This window comes from Hyalella azteca, unplaced genomic scaffold (assembly GCF_000764305.2).
Source record: "Hyalella azteca isolate HAZT.00-mixed unplaced genomic scaffold, Hazt_2.0.2 contig11482, whole genome shotgun sequence".
Lineage (NCBI taxonomy): Eukaryota > Metazoa > Arthropoda > Malacostraca > Amphipoda > Hyalellidae > Hyalella > Hyalella azteca.
In genome coordinates, this window is record NW_025941478.1 from 62,594 (window position 1) to 82,228 (window position 19,635).

The following is a 19,635-nucleotide window of genomic DNA, read 5'->3' on the forward strand; positions in this document are numbered from 1 at the left end:
GCTCCATTAGGTTACCATTACAGGCTCCATTAGCTTACCATTACAGACTCCATTAGGTTACCATTACAGGCTCCATTAGGTTACCATTACAGGCTCCATTAGGTTACCATTACAGGCTCCATTAGGTTACCATTACAGGCTCCATTAGGTTACCATTACTGTCTCCATTAGGTTACCATTACAGGCTTCATTAGGTTACCTTTACAGGCTCCATTAGGTTACCATTACTGGCTCCATTAGGTTACCATTACAGGCTCCATTAGGAGATTAGGTTACCATTACAGGCTCCATTAGGTTACCATTACAGGTCCATTAACCGCGGGATGACAACAAGGGAGCAGGAGACATGAAGGGGGAAGTATGAAACATGTTCAAAAATGTTCATGTCAAATTAGACTGACGTATAAGAAATGCTCATGTCAAGTAATACTGACTTATCAGACCAGCATAATCATAGACCCAAAGACATTCAATTGAAACTGCGGAAGCATCGTCATATGCATCGTGAAGCATCGCCATATGCATCGTGAAGCATCGTCATTTGCATCGTGAAGCATCGTCATATGCATCGTGAAGCATCGTCATATGCATCGTGAAGCATCGTCATATGCATCATGAAGCATCGTCATATGCATCATGAAGCATCGTCATATGCATCATGAAGCATCGTCATATCTATCGTGAAGCATCATTTCATGCATCATGTTCATTGATGTATAACCCTGAGCGCCGTTATAAAAAGTGCGGGCAAATTAGAGGCTGAACGATCGAAGAGCGGCGCTGAAATAAAGCACCGACTTCCTCAGGCGGGGCCTCCGCTCCCAAAGTTCACCTCGGATGACAAGCCATGGTGTGTGATATACAATAAAATATATACATAAAATAAATAGCAGTTGAGCCACTAAGTGTTGCCCGTGATCGATAAATCCTGCAATTTTAGAATCCCGTTATCCCGTATGCTTTTATTCTGCGTACTGTTAATAATAATGAAGCTAAAGTATGCTAAGTAAAGAAAGACTAGTTCCAACCAAATTTTTTGATGGAACATGGAATTTCTATTTTTCTCTCGTTGACAATTTTGAAGAAAATATTTGGTACCTTTCATATTAACTTTATGCGTATCAATGTAATATTGAGTTTCAATTTAGACGCATCGCTACTGCGACACTGCATCGATGAATCGATATTTGTCAGCAACGGCGGTCTCTTTATGGCACCAGAAGATAGGCTTCGACGTGAACCTTCGCTCTTTATCATTACGCAATAAATTGCATTAATACCTAGCCTACCATCATTGTATTTGAGGAGTTAAAGATAAACATAAAGATTAAGTTTGTTTGATTTACGTGCGCCTCTCTGTATTGATGCCGCGCTGAGGTGGAGTCCGGACGTCGCATACTAGGCTAGGTACGTGTTATCTAGGACATCGTAGTAGTTTAAGTAGGTGGTATGTGGAGCATCACACTAGTTTAGGTAGGTGGTATGTAGGGCATCGTACTAATTCAAGTAGATGGTATGTAGGGCATCGCACTAGTTTAGGCAGATGGTATGTAGTGCATGGCACTAGTCTAGGTAGATGGTATGTAGAACATGACACTCTATTAGGTAGGTGGTATGTAGAACATGGCACTTTATTAGGTACGTGGTATGTAGGACATTGTACTATATAGTTTATTTAGGTGGTATGTAGGACATCGCGCTAGGCAGAGTGAGTGTAGTAACGCATTGTAATGTGCAAGAAATTATAGCACATATTATATGAGTAAGGATACTAAGGATACTAAGTATTCTTGACATGAATCTTTCTCCAAGTTAACATGCGCAGCAAGCAGTTGCGTTGCACTCATGTTAACATGTACGTGAGAACATCATCCAACCATGTTGCTGTTAGTTGACATGTAACTCAATGCATGTTAACATGACATATACTAACATTTACCTAATTTTGCTCGAATTTCACGCATGAAATGTTGCACGCTTTGGCCTCAAACATGCCATAACATCTGTTCCATTTAGGGCAACTTTCTCAACAAGTAAACTTTCCAGCTTTCCTTTTCATTGTCCCCTTTCTTTACCTAGAGTACCTTTCCTCTTCTCCAGTTCTCAATTTCCATATATATACTTTCAACAAACCCTTACATATAATATGATTTCCATCATTCCCCTTCATCTATATTACTCCATTCCCTTTATCTTTTTTCTTCGCTTTTTAAAACATCACATTCCATTCGGTTTCTTAATTTCCAGCCTTTCCCTTTCCTGGACTTTTTCCTTTCCATTCGTTTCCTCTCCCTTCATCATCCTCTTCACCCACTCACAATATCCACGGACATTCAGACCGGACGTGAGTCAGCAGATATCCAAGACGTCCTTACAAATGATCGGCCGGGGGGTCTGTGCTGGAGGTCTACACAAGTACCACTGGGGTCTGATGTGCTGGAGATTTACACGAGTACCACTGGGGTCTGATGTGCTGGAGGTCTACATGAGTACCACTGGGGTCTGATGTGCTGGAGGTCTGCTCGAGTACCACTAAGGTCTGATGTGCTAGAGGTCTGCTAGAGTACCACTGGGGTCTGATGTGCTGGAGGTCTGCTCGAGTACCACTGGGGTCTGATGTGCAGGAGGTCTACACGAGTACCGCTGGGGTCTGATGGGCTGTAAGTCTATACGAGTACCACCGGGGTCTGATGTGCTGGAGGTCTACACGAGTACCGCTGGGGTCTGATGTGCTGGAGGTCTACACGAGTACCACTGGGGTCTGATGTGCTGGAGGTCTGCTCGAGTACCACTGGGGTCTGATGTGCTGGAGGTCTGCACGGACACCACTGGGGTCTGATGTGCTGGAGGTCTGCACGAGTACAACTGGGGTCTGAAGTGTTGATGACATTTACCTAGTTCCTAATTAATGATTATTAGACGATGAATTGCAGTGCCGCACCTAACTAACGATTGCGCCTCACTGCACCCGGCACACCTCTCACTGCAGAACTTGCTGCAGATGCAGATGCACTGCACCTACTGTACCTGCCAGGGCACCTTCTACTGCACCTGTCACTGCACCCCTACTGCACCCACTGCACCTGTCACTGCACCCCCTACTGCACCTACAACCGCACGCGCCACTGCACCCCTACTGCACCTGTCACTGCACCCCTACAGTACCTACCGCAGCTGTCACTGCACCCCTACTGCAACTACTGCTCATACCGCAGCTGCCACATCACCCCTCTTAAGCTACTAAGCCACTCGCCACATCGCATCAGTAATTAGCTCCACGCGACAGCCACAAAGCAATAAGTTCATATTATCTTCCTACCGCCGAGACCGTCGAGGTCTGGACGAGAGTTTCTCTATTAATTAATCAATTGAGTTTCGGATGAAAATCTTCACGTTTCCGGAACTTGATATCTTTCGAAAATTTATCGTTTTTGGCTTCTTTTTCAAAACGTAGATCTGATCAAGGCTAACGTCGTGCCAAGTTCGGCTCACCACATGACTGATGCCACGCCAAGTTCTGCTCGCCACATGACTGATGCCACGCCATTTTCTGCTCGCCACATGACTGATGTCATGCCAAGTTCTGCTCGCCACATGACTGATGTCATGCCAAGTTCTGCTCGCCACATGACTGATGCCATGCCAAGTTCTGCTCGCCACATGACTGATGCCATGCCAAGTTCTGCTCGCCACATGACTGATGCCATGCCAAGTTCTGCTCACCACATGACAGATGCCATAGCAAGTTCTGCTCGCCACATGGCTAATGCCATGCCAAGTTCTGCTCGCCACATGACTGATGCCATCCCAAGTTCTGCTCGCCACTTGACAGATGCCATAGCAAGTTCTGCTCGCTACATGACTTATGCCATGCCAAGTTCTGCTCGCCACAGAACTGATGCCATGCCAAGTTCTGCTCGCAACAGAACTGATGCCATGGCAAATTCTGCTCGACACATGACTGATGCCATGCCAAGTTCTACTTGCCGAAGGCCACGCAATAAAGTTAACATCCTTGAACAAATAGAGTTAAAATAACAAAACTGATCTACGTTCAATAACAAACTAGTAATCAGCAAATTGCGGCAACACTCAGCAACGAGAACAAAACACACGTACGCTGGACGTGCGTTCTGTTCTCACAGGAAGACAATATTGTTATCACCGCGCCTTTGTTGTGATCAAATAAAGACACGTCAGCTACGTCGCTACAAGGACGCTCTCAGGAGCGCGACTGGCCAGAAACTGCGGTGACCTTATCATGGGCACGTTAAATATTACGTGCGTGTAAGTAATTAATAACTCAATTAATTAGTAATCAATTAATATTTAATACGAATTTTTCACTACGTACATTATATAGAAAATTGAATATTATTATTCAATTATTATAATTTACAAAAGCTGAAATAATAATTTTAGTAAATCAATTAGTAGTCAATTATTATTTTATTTCAATTTTTCACTGCGCACATTTTATGGAAAATTAAATATTATTATTCAATTATTATAATTTACACGAGGTGAAACCATAATTTTAGTAAATCAATTACTAGTTAATTAATATTTTTCTTTAATTTTTCACTGCGCACATTTTATGGAATATTTAATATTATTATTCAATTATGATTTCACGAGCTGAAATCATAATTTCAGGAAATCAATTACTAGTTAATTAATATTTTATTTGAATTTTTCACTACGCACATTTTATAGAAAATTTATTTTTTTTTCAATTCTTATAATTTACAAAAGCTGAAATCATAATTTCAGTTGCGTCGAGTAATATGAAAAAAATGCAGGCAGGCTGGCGCAGGAATGTCCCGCGTGGTCTACAGGAAACGGTCTGCCCCGGGCTGCACAAGAGGGTCTTGCGCAACTGCAGCTCATCGCCTGCAGACCTCGGCATGGCGGCACCAAGTCCCTGCAGACCAAGTCCATGCACTGCAGACCCCGGCGTCGATGCATCAAGCTCCTACAGACCAAGTCATGACACTGTAGACAGCGTCATCGCACTACAGACCACGTCAGCACACTGCAGACCACGTCATCGCTCTGCAGACCACGTCATCCCACTGCAGACCACGTCATCGCACTGCAGACCACGTCATCGCACTGCAGACCACGTCATCGCACTGCAGACCACGTCATCGCACTGCAGACCACGTCATGGGGAGGTACCAGTATATTATGAGGAGGTACCAGTATATTATGAGGAGGTACCAGTATATCATGAGGAGGTGCCAGTACAGGCGGAAACAAATAAAAATGCGGTAGAATGTTGCCCAGTAAGCATTCTGAGTAGCACGGCATGGTCAGTTTAATTGACTGTAAACTTTGATTGACTCGCTAATTGCTCATCGTCAGCTAATGTTGGAAAGAATGTGCAGTGTTTGAAGATCGTTTATCCTGTTTCATAAAACTTTTAGGACATTCAAGAACTTCACCCAGCACTTCGTCCCAGTTCTACCCTCGTCACTTCAACCCTCGTCACTTCACCCAGCACTTCGTCCCAGTTCTACCCTCGTCACTTCACCCAGCACTTCGCCCCACTTCTACCCTCGTCACTTCACCCAGCAGCCATCAGGGCACTCACCCTAATTACGTCGTAGCGGCAATTACGTCGCGGCGACGCAATGAAGTCGTTAAGAAAATTGAGAAGTTAGGAGGCCTTCGAAGCCGCTTTTCTGGTCAGAAATCAAAATTTCAAGCCCAAAAGAAAAAAATATGCCAGAAAATGAAAGAACAGAACGCAACTACGTGGTCATTAACAAAAATGTTTGCTATGATCAATCATCAATTTTAATTTGATCAATTTACATCATCAATTTTAAATTCACTCCAATTAACTTTAGAAGGCGCAGCTGTGAAGCCGATGACGTCAGCTGGCATATTTACAGCGCTTAAAAAAGTTGCTGGTCATATTGTAGGCGTAGAAGTATTGTTTATAGTGTGTATTGAAAATAAATCAACTTTCTGACGTATATTTTCGGGGGCACATTCGCTAAATAAATAAATAAATAAATATGATAATAAACCCGTCAGTGGCCCCAGACATTAGCGTGTGATCGCATGGCTTGCATCCCCTTACAATATTTAACTGAATTAAAAGCAGCAGTTAATATAACCATGTCATTAGGCGATAACATTCTCTTCATATCCTCCATTACCATATCGGCATCTCTTGACCTATGACATCTCATTCTATGACCTCTTATCCAACTAATTGCAGGATTTATCCTTTATATCCGTTAAGCCTATGAATGAGATCGTTCTTTATTTATTCATATTCTTAGGATTATTGGAATTTTAACCGTCGGCCTCTGGCATCAACCAACGTAACCAGAAATAAGTGTAAATATTAATTTTAGGTAATTCTTTAATTAGTCACTTAACGAAATATTTCAGCGCCACCGTAAATGTAGGGCGCTATAAAACCTGAAACTATGAAGCTCTGAATAATTTGAAATATATAATATAAATATATAAGAATACGTATAAGTAAGAGGAAGAGATGAGCGTTTTCATCTTTTCGACACCCAGTTTTTTATAATTGTGCTTATAAAACAATTAATAATTTTTTATGAGATGTTACTATGTTTTCATGTATTTGAATTATAATGAAAATAGGCGTATTTTCTCTAAATCCATGATAAGCTTTTTCCTTAAGCAGCATCATGAATTAAAATGATCAAGTTCTGGATGACGTCACTCGACCGCGGTGCCCGGAATTATCGTTCTAAATTTCCTGACCCACTTAACAGTTAGACCCACATTTTACGACGTCAATTGGCAACCAGTAGAACGGTTTAAAAGTTCATAAGCCCGCAAACTCTGACTTACGCGAGAGAACGGACGAGGTTAGCGTCAAGACATTGATTAGAACACCCGGTAAATGACGTAAAATTGGCGGGAATTAGCGCAGATTTCGTTAACTGCTCTGACGAAACCAGCGCTGTTGGCACCGCCCAACGTCATCTGTTTCCAGTGCGGCAAAATGTACCATAGGAAGATTATTCCCGTTGAAATTGTGACCTGGTCGAATAGTTCCGGCAGAAGTTGCGTCAGTTGCTCCCGCCGAAATTGCGCCATGAACGAATTTTCCAAATAAATTGTGCCGTGGCTAAGTTGTACCCACACAAATTGTGCCGCGGCTTAATTGTACCCGCACCAATTTTGACATCAACTTATTTCGCACTCAGAAATTCTACCCCCAAACAAACACATAGAATGTGAGTTACACCGTACACTATACAGACGCCGTATACTATACAGGCTCATAGAATATGAGTTACGCCGTACACTATATACGCCGTACACTATATGTGAGTTACGCCGTACACTATACAAGGTCTTGCAGAATAGAGTTTACGTAACCAAAACATAGGAGTGACGCAGTCAAGTTTCCAGCGGTGTTCGCGTTACACGCGCGCTTGTTTCGTTCTTCAGCTCGACGCTTTAGAGAAATAATTGCATTCCGAGACCAGAATGCGCTCTACATTAAATAGTTATCATTCGATGCTCTCTATTATATTAATAATTATCATTCAATGCTCTCTAATAAATTAATAATTAGCATTCGATGCTCTGTATAATATTAACGATTATCGTTTGATACTTTTCATTATATTGGTAATTATCATTCGATGTTTTCTATTATATTGACTACTATCATTTGATGCTCTCTATTATATTGATGATTATCATTTGGTGCTTTCTATTAAATTGATAATTATCATCCGATGTCCTCTATTATACTGATAATTATCATTCGATGCTCACTATTAAATTAATAATTATCATTCGAATTAATAAATGAAATCACCAACGGTTGAACGTCGGGTGCGTGCCTGGGCCGGTCACACGGTTGCATCACACTCAATTTGAAGGCTCAGGTGCGTTTTGCGGGAATTGATATTTATCAACAAAGAGCATGAGCACAACAACACTGGGACATAATGGCTAATATACATAGACAACACGGCTACAACACGGAACACGGGACAACACGGCTACAAGAGAGCAACAACACGGGGACAGCACAGCTGCAACACGGCTGTAACATGGCTAAAACTGCTGCAACACGGAACAACACGGCTACAACACGGACAACACGGCTACAAGAGAACAATAACACGGCTACAATACAGCGCTAACACAGCAAAAACACTGTATTTACACCTGCATAAAGGAATAAAAATGCAACAGGCGTCAATGGATGAGAGCGGAAGAAGCCATTAATTGAAAAGCAATGGTATGAATTTTAAGCTTATTCTTAGAGCGAATAAAGCAAATTTGCTGCAAGCAATAATGAATTTCCACCAAAAATTTACCGTGAATAACTTGACCGTAACAATAACAGCTCAGTTGTCTATACAAATTTTTAATGGGTGAAAAAAATATTGTATTCTAAATCTATATTTCAATGAAGAAAAAAAACTAATATTAAGCAACTTACTGAAAACTTAAGTTGTGTCCTAAAAAACCAATGGGTGTTTGCAATATACCATTTTTTTCGTCATTAACGTGTTAATGCTGGTCGAATTAAAGTAAACAACTGCATAATTAGAAAATCAAAGCGAAAGCATGTGCACAAATTATAATTAAAGACCAGAACGTCGTTAATGAAAATTAAACTAAAGAGTATATATTATTGCATCAATGAGTGAACATTACAGGAAACCTACCATAGTCTTGAGATGTGTACATAATAAAGGTAGAACCTAACTACATAAATCTCATGATTACGTGAGCCAAGTGAGGAACTCCCAAGACGGTTTCCGCGTATGGCGAAACTGCGAATTTAATGGACACCGCTGAGCCGTAATTAACGAGCCTGCAACCCGTAACACTGCGAGCCTGCAACCCGTCCCTAGAGCCGCAACACTGCGAGCCTGCAACCCGTCCCTAGAGCCGCTGCAACACTGCGAGCCTGCAACCCGTCCCTAGAGCCGCTGCAACACTGCGAGCCTGCAACCCATCTCACGTTAGGAACAACACTCTAACAAAGGTACGAATGTAAAATTTGTTAATGGGCTAAAAATTTATATTGATATCCAAGACTTACATATTTACAATAAGCGTTTGAGGTCACGAATTTTTTTTTTTTCAGAAAATTACTTAATGCTTCGTCTTTTTTTATAGAAGCTGGGCTCGGTATAATGCAACCCTTGCATCATGGGGTTAGGTCAGGACTCACTTCCGAATTACAAGATGGGGACTCACTTCCGAATGGGGACTCACTTCCGAATTACAAGCAAAATAACAGTCAGAGTTTTCTTCAAATATTAAAAAGTTCGTGTTAAACTCTAAACACTTTTTTAAGCAAGTTAACTGGAGCAACTAAACTTCAATGGGTGACGTCATCTGATGACTTCAAAGCTGGCACATGCGTTCCTTATACAGGGTGACACAAAAAAAACAGAGCTCATAAAAAGTTGAATAATTTCCACAATACTCAAGTAATCCTGTTATTTGTTTCAGATTCATTAAGAAGACGGATTGATCTAAGAGTCTACCACGTGTGAGCTTCGAGATGCCTTGGACTACAGAGCAAATATCTTTGAGCGGCTGTAGAACAAAGAGTTTTTGTGGTATAGAATTGAGATTTTGCAGATGTTGGCTACATAGGTTGTACATAATTCCATAGAATTTTTGTTTCAAACTGAATAAAATTTCAGGAGTTATAAGACTTTTAGTGAGCTCTGTTTTTTTTGTGTCACCCTGTAGCCTGTCATGCGGGTTTCTGAATTGTTCTCTTACGATTCGAAGTGGTTCAAAGAGTGAACCCTAGAGTCATTGGGTTCACCTTTGGGTTCATTTTAGAACCGGCAGGGTCGGAGCATCAAGACGTCCCGCGCTGTCATCCGCAAACGTCGCGAGACAAAACCTAAACCGCGGAACCGTTCCGAGTTCATCCAATTTCCGGCGCCGAGATCATCCCCCGACCTGGCGTGTCAGGGGTGATCGAGTGCACGCAGATTACTTCGATCACGCGCGCTCTAGATCATTCCCAGCATTCGATCTTGCGTTCTACAGATCATTCACAGCATTCGATCTTGCGTACCCTAGATCATTCACAGCATTCGATCCCCTTCATTAATAGCTACAGTCTTGTTGGCAAGCTATTCGCACGATCGTTATTTTGACCTTGCATGCGATAGATCATTTCACTTCGTCAATATTCTTCATAAAATACCTTTTTTTGTTAATCGAGCACACATAGGTCTTTTTAAATTCCAACATAATCTCAACCAAGTTACACACTTTTTCAATTTTCATTCAGGCGCCGCATAAGCAGCATAAACAGATCGTTTCACGATTGAGTGGCAGAGGTCACATTTCGGTTGACGATCCAGATCGGTCAATCGGTCACAGTGTAACCGGTAACATTTGAATTGTTATGGATCTAATGAAATTATTCATTATGGTAAAACCTGATAACTTCGATATACCGAGCAGTAGAACCGCGACTGCGTATCTATATTTTTCTTCGGCACCAAAGTCATATCAGGAGTCGATGGAAACAAGCGATTGCCGAATTAGAGGCCCTCAATCCCGGCAAAAGCGCACCAACAAGAAACAAACACACAAACGAGAGAAACAAACTAAATTACAAACAGTTAGGTTTTATAAAATATACGAGAAACATAGAGACTTAAGAATCACACGGTTCAAACACACAACAACGGAGCCATCACGTCACAAGACAAACATATCAAAATGCGGTGACTTTTAGACTTGGAATAACACGGAACTTCTCGCAGACGTAATATAGGGCACAAATAGGTGTAAAGTTGATCCAGCAAATTGTATAAAGTTGGTCCAGCAAACTAAATGAAGTTGGTCCAGCAAGTTTCATGAAGTTAGCCCAGCAAATTGCATCAAGTTGTCCCAGCAAATTGCTTGAAGTTGACCCAGCAGGTTGCGTGACGTTGGCCCCGTAATTCACATGAAGTTAGCTCAGCAAATTGCATGAAGTTGGCCCAGCAAACTTCATGAAGTTGTCCCAGCAGGTTGCGTGATGTTGGCCCCGTAATTCACATGAAGTTAGCTCAGCAAATTGCATGACGTTGGCCCAGTAAATTGCATGAAGTTGGCCCAGTAAATTGCGTGAAGGTGGATCAGTAAATTGCGTGAAGGTGGCCCAGTAAATTGCGTGAAGGTGGATCAGTAAATTGCGTGAAGGTGGCCTCAGCAAATGGCATGCAATTATTTCAAAAGATTACACAAAATTGACTCCGTATCTTACGTTAAGTTGTATCCGCAGATGTCATGAAGTCCTCTCAACAGATGCCAGGAAATTGGGCCCTCCAATAAACTAAAATTTCACCCTAAAAGTTGTCTGATCCAACATAGTATCATAAAGTTGGCACTACAAAGAGGCATGAAGATGGCCGTATGTGTGGGTGTGAAGTTTGGTCGCACAAATTTGTTTATTAAAGACAGGATTGAGGAATTAGTCGTACAGTCGTAGCTGAAGAAACCATAACCGGGCCATCGTTGCCAGGCCTTCGCCCTGCCCTAAGCCTTATAGAGACCTTGGGCATGGCTACACATCATATGGATAACTACATATGGATAACTCCATGTGAATCATATTGATTTGTAATATACATAGAACTGTGACATACATGGGCATGTGGACAATTGAAGGTCACGTCAGATATGCCGTTTGGTTTGGCAGCAATACGATGTACAAGGGCGAAGCATTATTGCAGCATTTAAGGTATTTATTGCAGCATTTAGCATGTTTATTTCAGCATTTAAGGTATTCATTGCAGCATATAACGTATTTATTGCAGCATTTAGCGTATTCGTTGCAGCAATTACAGCATTTTACTATTTTCTTTTTGATGTAGAACACACAGAGCACATTATATCTATATAATTCCACCATATATCTCTGTACTTGCTCAACACGCTCGTAGTCGAATTCATTGACCAGTCCGACACGTTCTCATAAGTAAGATGTGTGCACTCATTTTTATAATATGTAAAACTTTGAACTTCAGCATGTTTTACGTACATCTAGCTTTAAAAATATTGACATAGACTCAACAATAATTTGAAAAAAAATATTTCCGCAAATATGCGGAAATATTTTTACCCAAGTAATTCGTACTGATTCGGCGTACGTAAATTCACGATTATCAACAGCAAATATATTTAACAGTGAATCCAATACCAAATCAAGTAGAAATCGATTGTGAAAATAAATGTTATTAGTTTCACACAAGATCTTTTGTCATGACTAGCTATACAATACAATTATGAATAAACACAAAATGTACATAAGTGGGATATTCGGCCTTTTTATTGGAAATTTCAGGCTGCATGTAAATTTTTTGTTGTTAATCACTAAGTATATTACATCATCCATGAATTCAGCATGATATATACGTTATGTATCAACCCTGAGATAAGTCATTGCTTTTATACAAAAGTCTCGCTCGGAAAGTTCAACGTGTACTTGAAATTCATCATTCAACTCAAGTATCACGAGTAATAATCAAAATATCACGAGTAATAATCAAAATATTACGAGTAATAATGCAATGAGATGACAAACAAAAGGAAAATCATGAAAGCTTACCTCGCCTCGAGTGTTGAAGTCCACGTCGGTAACCTCAACGCCTTGAGCCGAGACTGAGTGCGAAGAGTTCGTTCATCTCCTGCCCTCCCCAAAAAACTTGTAAATACAGCCAAAATGTCTTCAACATTCTGCACTAAAAATGCTAGAACACACTGTGAACTATATTAATGTAGAATTAATTATTATGTAATAGTCAAATACGGGTAAAGGTTCCACAGTCCCTAGTGATCGAGAACACTAGCAGTTATGGTGTGAGCAACCGCAAACGGGAGACAAGAAGTGCGCACCTACCCGTACACTGTCTGAGGAGCAACTGAGCGTGAGGGAGACAACAATGGACTTGCATTCAGTGAATAGCCGCACAGCTGAGCGAGCAACCGCGCGCGCGTCGCTTACCTCCTCCTAAACTTAGAGCCCAAACCGGCGGAGCGAGCATTAAAACTAACAAAAATGAAGCAATCAAGGAGTGATGTGGAAATCCACCTGGGAATAAATTACATGAGAACCTAGATGACATTATTTATAATTATTAAAATATGGAGAGTAAAGGTATACAAATAAAAATTATTAAGGAGAATTTTTAATCCTAAGTATACCGAACTCCACCTACAGATGGATGAATAAAACGAAGCCAACAAACGAAGAGGAAGAAGCGGATGGATAAAGCGCATGTAGCGGATGGACGAAGCGAGAGAGGATGCCACCAACAAGACGCTTCCTTGGTACGCATCATACGCACCGGCGTGCGATCTCTTCATGCATTCAGTGCTTCAGTCAAACACGCATTTATCATTCATTGCGACTAATTCATCACTCTTCATTAGCTACTTATTTGCATCATTCTACAGGAAGGCACTAATATTTAATGCCGAGAGCCATTAACTGCGCACATTTAAACAGTTTTCAATGTACATACTCATTTCCTATATTTTTACCCTTGCTATATCCAAAACTTCATTCTTACCCTTAACATTGACGGATTAAAACAAAATTGTGAGCCTATCGCCATATTTCTATAGTCCGACGCTGAACAAAATACACGCAGTCATTTTGTTATCCAATTTTGTTCATAAGACTTGCTCTTTAGTTCATAAGACTTGCTCTTTAGTTCATAAGACTTGCTTTTTAGTTTTTAAGACTTGCTCTTTAGTTCATAATACTTGCTCTTTAGTTCACAAGACTTGTTTTTTGTACATAAGACTTGCTCTTTGGCTCAGAAGACTTGCTCTTTCGTTCTTAAGACTTTCTCTTTAGTTCATAAGACTTGCTCTTTAGCTCATATAAGACTGGCTCTTTATTTCATAAGACTTGCTTTGAAGACAGTTTTGGGTTGAGCTCTCAAATGATTGGCTATGTGAATAGTTTTTACACTAAGCTCATTGATGTAATTATTGACGTATTAATATCAACAGTTAATTCCTATGACCACTCATTACACAATCGCTTCCAATGAAAGGAAGAGCTGCCATCGCTCCTCGATCAGCGTTCCAGGTTATATAGTGAAATATTATATAAGTGAAAGGTTATATAGTAAAATATTATATAAGTGAAAGGTTATATAAGTGAAAGATTATATAAGTGAAAGGTTATATATGTGAAAGATTACATAAGTGAAAGATTATATAAGTGAAAGGTTATATATGTGAAAGGTTATATAAGTGAAAGGTTATATATGTGAAAGGTTATATAAGTGAAAGATTATATATGTAACAAAGGAGGAATTTCAATTTTTTAAGCCACCTTCTCTCGTAAGATCCTGAGTTACTCTCCGAAGCAACTTTTAAGAACAACTTCAGTAAGGTTACGTCCTGAAAAATATTTCCAAAATAACTTTCTGCAAAAACTTTACATAGGAATCACCTGAAATAGGGTCCCAGGGTAATGTTCAAAAAGTAACTGTGGAGTAAATTTCCTGTAACTTTTCAGTCGATTTTGTGACAGAGTTAAAGCGCAGGGAAGCTTTCCTGCGAAGCCACGTCCGCCTCTGCACCTGGCCACGGTCGTCCGCCAGATGCTCGACGCCCAACGACCGCTGGCCACCAAAGATGGTCGTTACAAAACCGGAGACTCAAACAAACTAAACTCGATCCCGAGGATTTGCAGATTATTAAGAAACTGAGTTCGAATCTGTAACTGAGACATGAAATGTTTGTTTCTGACTTGGACAACACCAAGGTGTCCTGGAAGAATTTATTTCCAAACATTTTAACTGAAGATTTTTGACGCTATCGAAGTTTCGACTGAAATATAAAATTTGGAACCAAAGAAAATTTTGCTTCCAGAATAGAAAAAAAATATAACGCAGTACTCACTGCAGTGAGTGACAGAGAGCGCATTTTCTCGTCAACGAAAACTTGAAGTCACGGACAGACGGACGGACAGACAGACGGACAGACAGACGGACAGACGGACATGGCGAGCACAATAGTGCATTTTTTCCATAAATGAGAATATGCGCTAAAAAAGTTATATAAGTGAGAGTTTATACTTATAAATAACTCTTAAATAATTTTAGTGTGCCTGATTTGCATCGTTATTCCCTATAACTTGGTAGGCTAGTCGCGCCAGGAACAGAAATAACATTTGAATGGAACAGCAAGCAGCAATGAAGGTCTTTGTGATGAGCAGAAAAATAAATAAGTTCCCGGTAGATGGCGTTAATGAAAAATCATGGCATGAAATGGCAATGGAAGGTGCGTGTGGTGCGTGTGATGCGTGTGAGTGGTGCGTGCGCAAAGTGTGTGCTGTGGTGCATGCGAGTAGTTGTTTAGTTCAGTGCTACAAATTTGAAATACTATTCGCTTTGAAAATTTTTATTATTCATACAAAAATGTAATGCGTAATTGAAAACGTTTAATCGGACTCACAAGAAACAATGCACATCATGAAATTTATAATTAAACTTATTATAAGAATTACATTTCCATAGTACAAAACCTTATTTCGTTGGAGAAATCAAATTGTGAGGCAATTTGGAAAATGTATGCTTGTCATCAAAACACGTATTTTTCGTAACCTGAATTATCCTTCATATTTTAAAAACAATTATTTTACATGCCGGCAAATTTGTTATACATATATTTGTTTAGTACTATAAACTATTTGATGGTTCGCGCCATAAAGTATATTACTTAAGAAAATAGAGTTCTAATCGATAGGTTCTTATGTTCCTTATTTAGTTTATTCGGTAATTTCAATGTTTAAATTATTTTAGTTACTTCAGTTTACATATTGCTTTACGTAGTGATGTAGTGTGACGTGTGCGAAGTGATGTAGTGTGGCGCGCGTAGTGATGTAGTGTGGCGCGAGTAGTGATGTAGAGTGGCGCACGTAGTGATGTAGTATGGCGCGCGTAGTGATGTAGTGTGGTGCGCGTAGTGATGTAGTGTGGTGAGATGTAGTGTGGCGCGCGTAGTGATGTTGTGTGGCGTGCATAGTGATGTAGAGTGGCGCGCGTAGTGATGTAGAGTGGCGCGCGTAGTGATGTAGTGTGGCGAGCAAGTGGTGTCCGAGGCGCGCGTAGCCACAGCGCAGGTCGCGTGGCGTAGCGCCACTCCGCCTGCGGGGCCGCGGGTGCAGGCGGAACGGAAGAGGCTCTTCATCCGAAATCGCCTGAAGTATTGCACATGAAAATCAACATTTCTAAACTAAACTAAAGAACCGAAAATTACATTAAAACTGATAATGACACCATGCGTTGTGAATCAACGTAAAGTCGAAAACCTTATAAATGCCATTGAGCGCATTTTTTCTTCCTAAGAAGTAAGAATACAAGTCTTTCAGTCAAATGTAACAGCCGGGCTTTTGTTGTGATAAATGTTACATTAAAATAAGTTTCAACTGCTGTTATCAAATTCCTAAAACATATAGTGTATAGCTAATTATAATTCACGTCACAAGACGCGAATTTCCCACGAGGCGCGAAGGGAGCAGGGGCGGAGGAGGCGGGAGCCTGAACGTAGCGGGAAACCCTCGGGCGCGGACGTGAGCGGCGCAACTCGTGGGAAAACCTCCAGGTATATGTACATCTGACAATATATTTATAAATTGGAAGCCAACTGTTCTACAACCAGCGACATGTACTCGTATAGACAATTAATGAAGTGATATACACTAGTGAAGTGTATTTCGATTCCTATAGCATGGCATTAGAGTATAGACTCTATTTTACAACGTACGCATAAGACTAGACGATATAACTTTCTTTGTTTATTAACACTACATGTACACGTTAATAACAACTTTTTGAAAAACCTTGCACGTCTATGCACTTTGAGTGACAAAATTTGGATTACTATCAGATAAACCAACTTTAAGGTAAATAATTTAACATACATTTTCAACGTACATTTGGCACCAAAATAAAGGTGCCAAATCTGAATGTTCCCGAGTTTGAGTTTAAAATGAAGTGTAAGTTTGAAGTGATGTAGTCGTTTGAAGTGATGTGGATGTTTGAAGTGTAGTGTATGTTTGAAGTGATGTGGATGTTTGAAGTGAAGTGGAAGTTTAAAGTGAAGTGGAAGTTTGAAGTGAAGTGGAAGTTTGAAGTGAAGTGGAAGTTTAAAGGTAAATGGAAATTGGAAGCAAACTCACGATTAGTTGTGATAATCTTATTTAATCATTATCTGTTCTCGCATGAATTAATTTTTGTCATGAAAACTTTTCAAATCTCTGCGACTGAGCTGCGTCAGCTGCGTCGTGATAAAAATAAATGACTGAAAGCCAACGTACTCGCTGAAAAATAATGAAAACTATATGAAATAATGAAAACCATTCAAAAAATGCAGTTAATCGTTCATTACGACTTCGAGAAATCATATTACTCTTAATAACACGCCATATGGAAACGAACATTTTGACACCGAAACTTCATGCAGTTTCTGATGAATCTAGTCCGATTCACTTTCAATTTTCGCGTGAATTCAGATGAAAATAAAATATGTGCTCCGACACGTAGTTTGGTAGCTGCAACTGACCAGCCACTCGAATTAGCAGGCTCAGGTTAAACGAAGGTTGACACTCATTGTAGAACTAATTGATATAAATTCAACCATTGTCAACATCAATTTGAAATATGTGGATAAACGTTAGCACTATGATACGTTAGTAATAAAAATCGTTTAGTACGTCAGCAACGTGAGCGAACTACTAATGTATCTTAGCAACATTGAAAATAATTTCCAATCAAAATCTGATTGTTTAAATTACAGCAACAGCTGTAACACATACATGTATATAAACATCAGCAATAGTTTGTTTGGAGCCGAACTCACGCAATAGTCTTGTCAGGCAGCGATAAAAATATTTTCTTCTGGTACGCTGCTTCTCATGATTGAGGAAGAATAATTTGTTTTTGTTACGTATATTCGTTTGTCGAAGGATTTGATACACGATTTTTCGTTTCCCTTTCCTCTATAAAATCGGTTTCGTCAAACAAACAATATACAAAGGTAAAAATGGTTACATATAATTTGTATTGCACATAAGGCATAATCGAGAAGTAAAATCATTTATTTCGAACATATAACACGATAGAAGTCAAAAGGATCTTCACGGATCTTCAGAATTAAAACTCACGTATCAAATATTTCCTTCTGTTCAGTCTAGAGCCAACACTGCAACTGAAACTATATATGCTTTTAAAACTGAACTAAACTGCTCTAGACTGAACTTTATACTTTGCTTTATTAGTAAAGAAAATCATTGCACGAAGCTTACAAGAACGTTGTATTCGATGGCAATTCCTACCTGTAAAAACGCGTACGTTGGTATTCAAAATTCTGTGTAACATGAAAATTTTAATATTCAAAAATCAGGTACTGCGTTATAATTACATTTGTGCAAACTTGTCCGTCTTTTGTGTACTTGGTTTTGACATATTTTCAATTATTATTTTTTTACAAACCAATGCATGATCTTTGCAAGCAGCAATTGATCGATTTCTGATTTACCATCGGAAAAAACTAAATGTTCTGTGTTTTACTTGCAAGATATTTTTAAAAAGACCAACGTTCATCTTTTATTGGCGAATTTGTTGTGCTGCGCCCGTTGCCCGTGCCCCTCATGATGCGACAGTTGAATACTCTTTTAAAGTAGTAAGCCATACAATGTTTTCTACGAGAGTCAAGATTGAAGTTGTAAAAAACGGAATATTTGAGGATAAACTAAAGAAAACGAAGAAAACTTGCATGTGGGCTAGGCCATCATAGTTAACCCAACTGCATATTTTTCAAACAATTCACATTACTTACGTTTCTTAATCAATGATGAAATGGGAAGGCAGAAACTAACACGGCTCAAATAACTATCATAAAACCATGGGTTATTCATTTTTATTATCGATACCGAAACGGCATTTCCGCGGAGACCAAACCGAAATTCCGTCAATTTGTATTTGAAAATGCAATATTTATTTCAAAAATACATAGCACTATAATCATGGTCAATAGAATTCAGAGAACAGAATTGAATTTCTCACTCATTTTCTTTCTTTGATTATGTAAGATATTACCTTGGTCGGCACGCAATCAATCTTTCCTTTCTCCATGATTGCTCAACTACCACATGAGAAGTTTACAAGAAAGTCTCCCATTGGCATTCATTGCAACACTTCAGTAAACCAATCTTTTTCCCATCTGACGTTTCTTACATGAGTTATTCCGTCAAGTAATGAATACGTTTGGCATTGTAAATCTTCATTTGGGTGAAACTACTTTTTCACGAGAATCTATGCGTAGTGTTACGAAAAATGGTATCGGTTGTTAATAAAAAGTTATGAATTAAATCGTTTAACAATGACATCATTTTTTAGCCTCAGAATTTGGTAAAATATTAGATTATTTCCCTCAACATTTTCCAGTCCTGGATTGAAAACAATCAAGTAGTATTCCTAATCATTCCTCTTCAAATTTAAATGCTTACAGTATTTCAGTACTTGTCCGGTCTGAATATCTATTCTTTACTCAATACCGACTACAAGGCTCTCCAGAAATAGCGTTGAAGACACTCCAATTTCCTCCAATTTCCTCCAACCTCCGACT

At 39.7% G+C, this 19,635-nt stretch overlaps 1 protein-coding gene across 1 annotated transcript in view; it reads right to left on the minus strand.

Moving 5' to 3' along the window:
- The window catches only part of LOC108682820, a 30,379-nt gene extending 17,496 nt beyond the window's left edge, over positions 1-12,883 (minus strand). The window contains exon 1 of the mRNA XM_018172061.2: positions 12,596-12,883. The gene's annotated coding sequence lies outside the window, so the exon portion shown is untranslated. The remainder of the gene's footprint in view (positions 1-12,595) is intronic.
- Between the last annotated feature and the right edge of the window lie 6,752 nt (positions 12,884-19,635).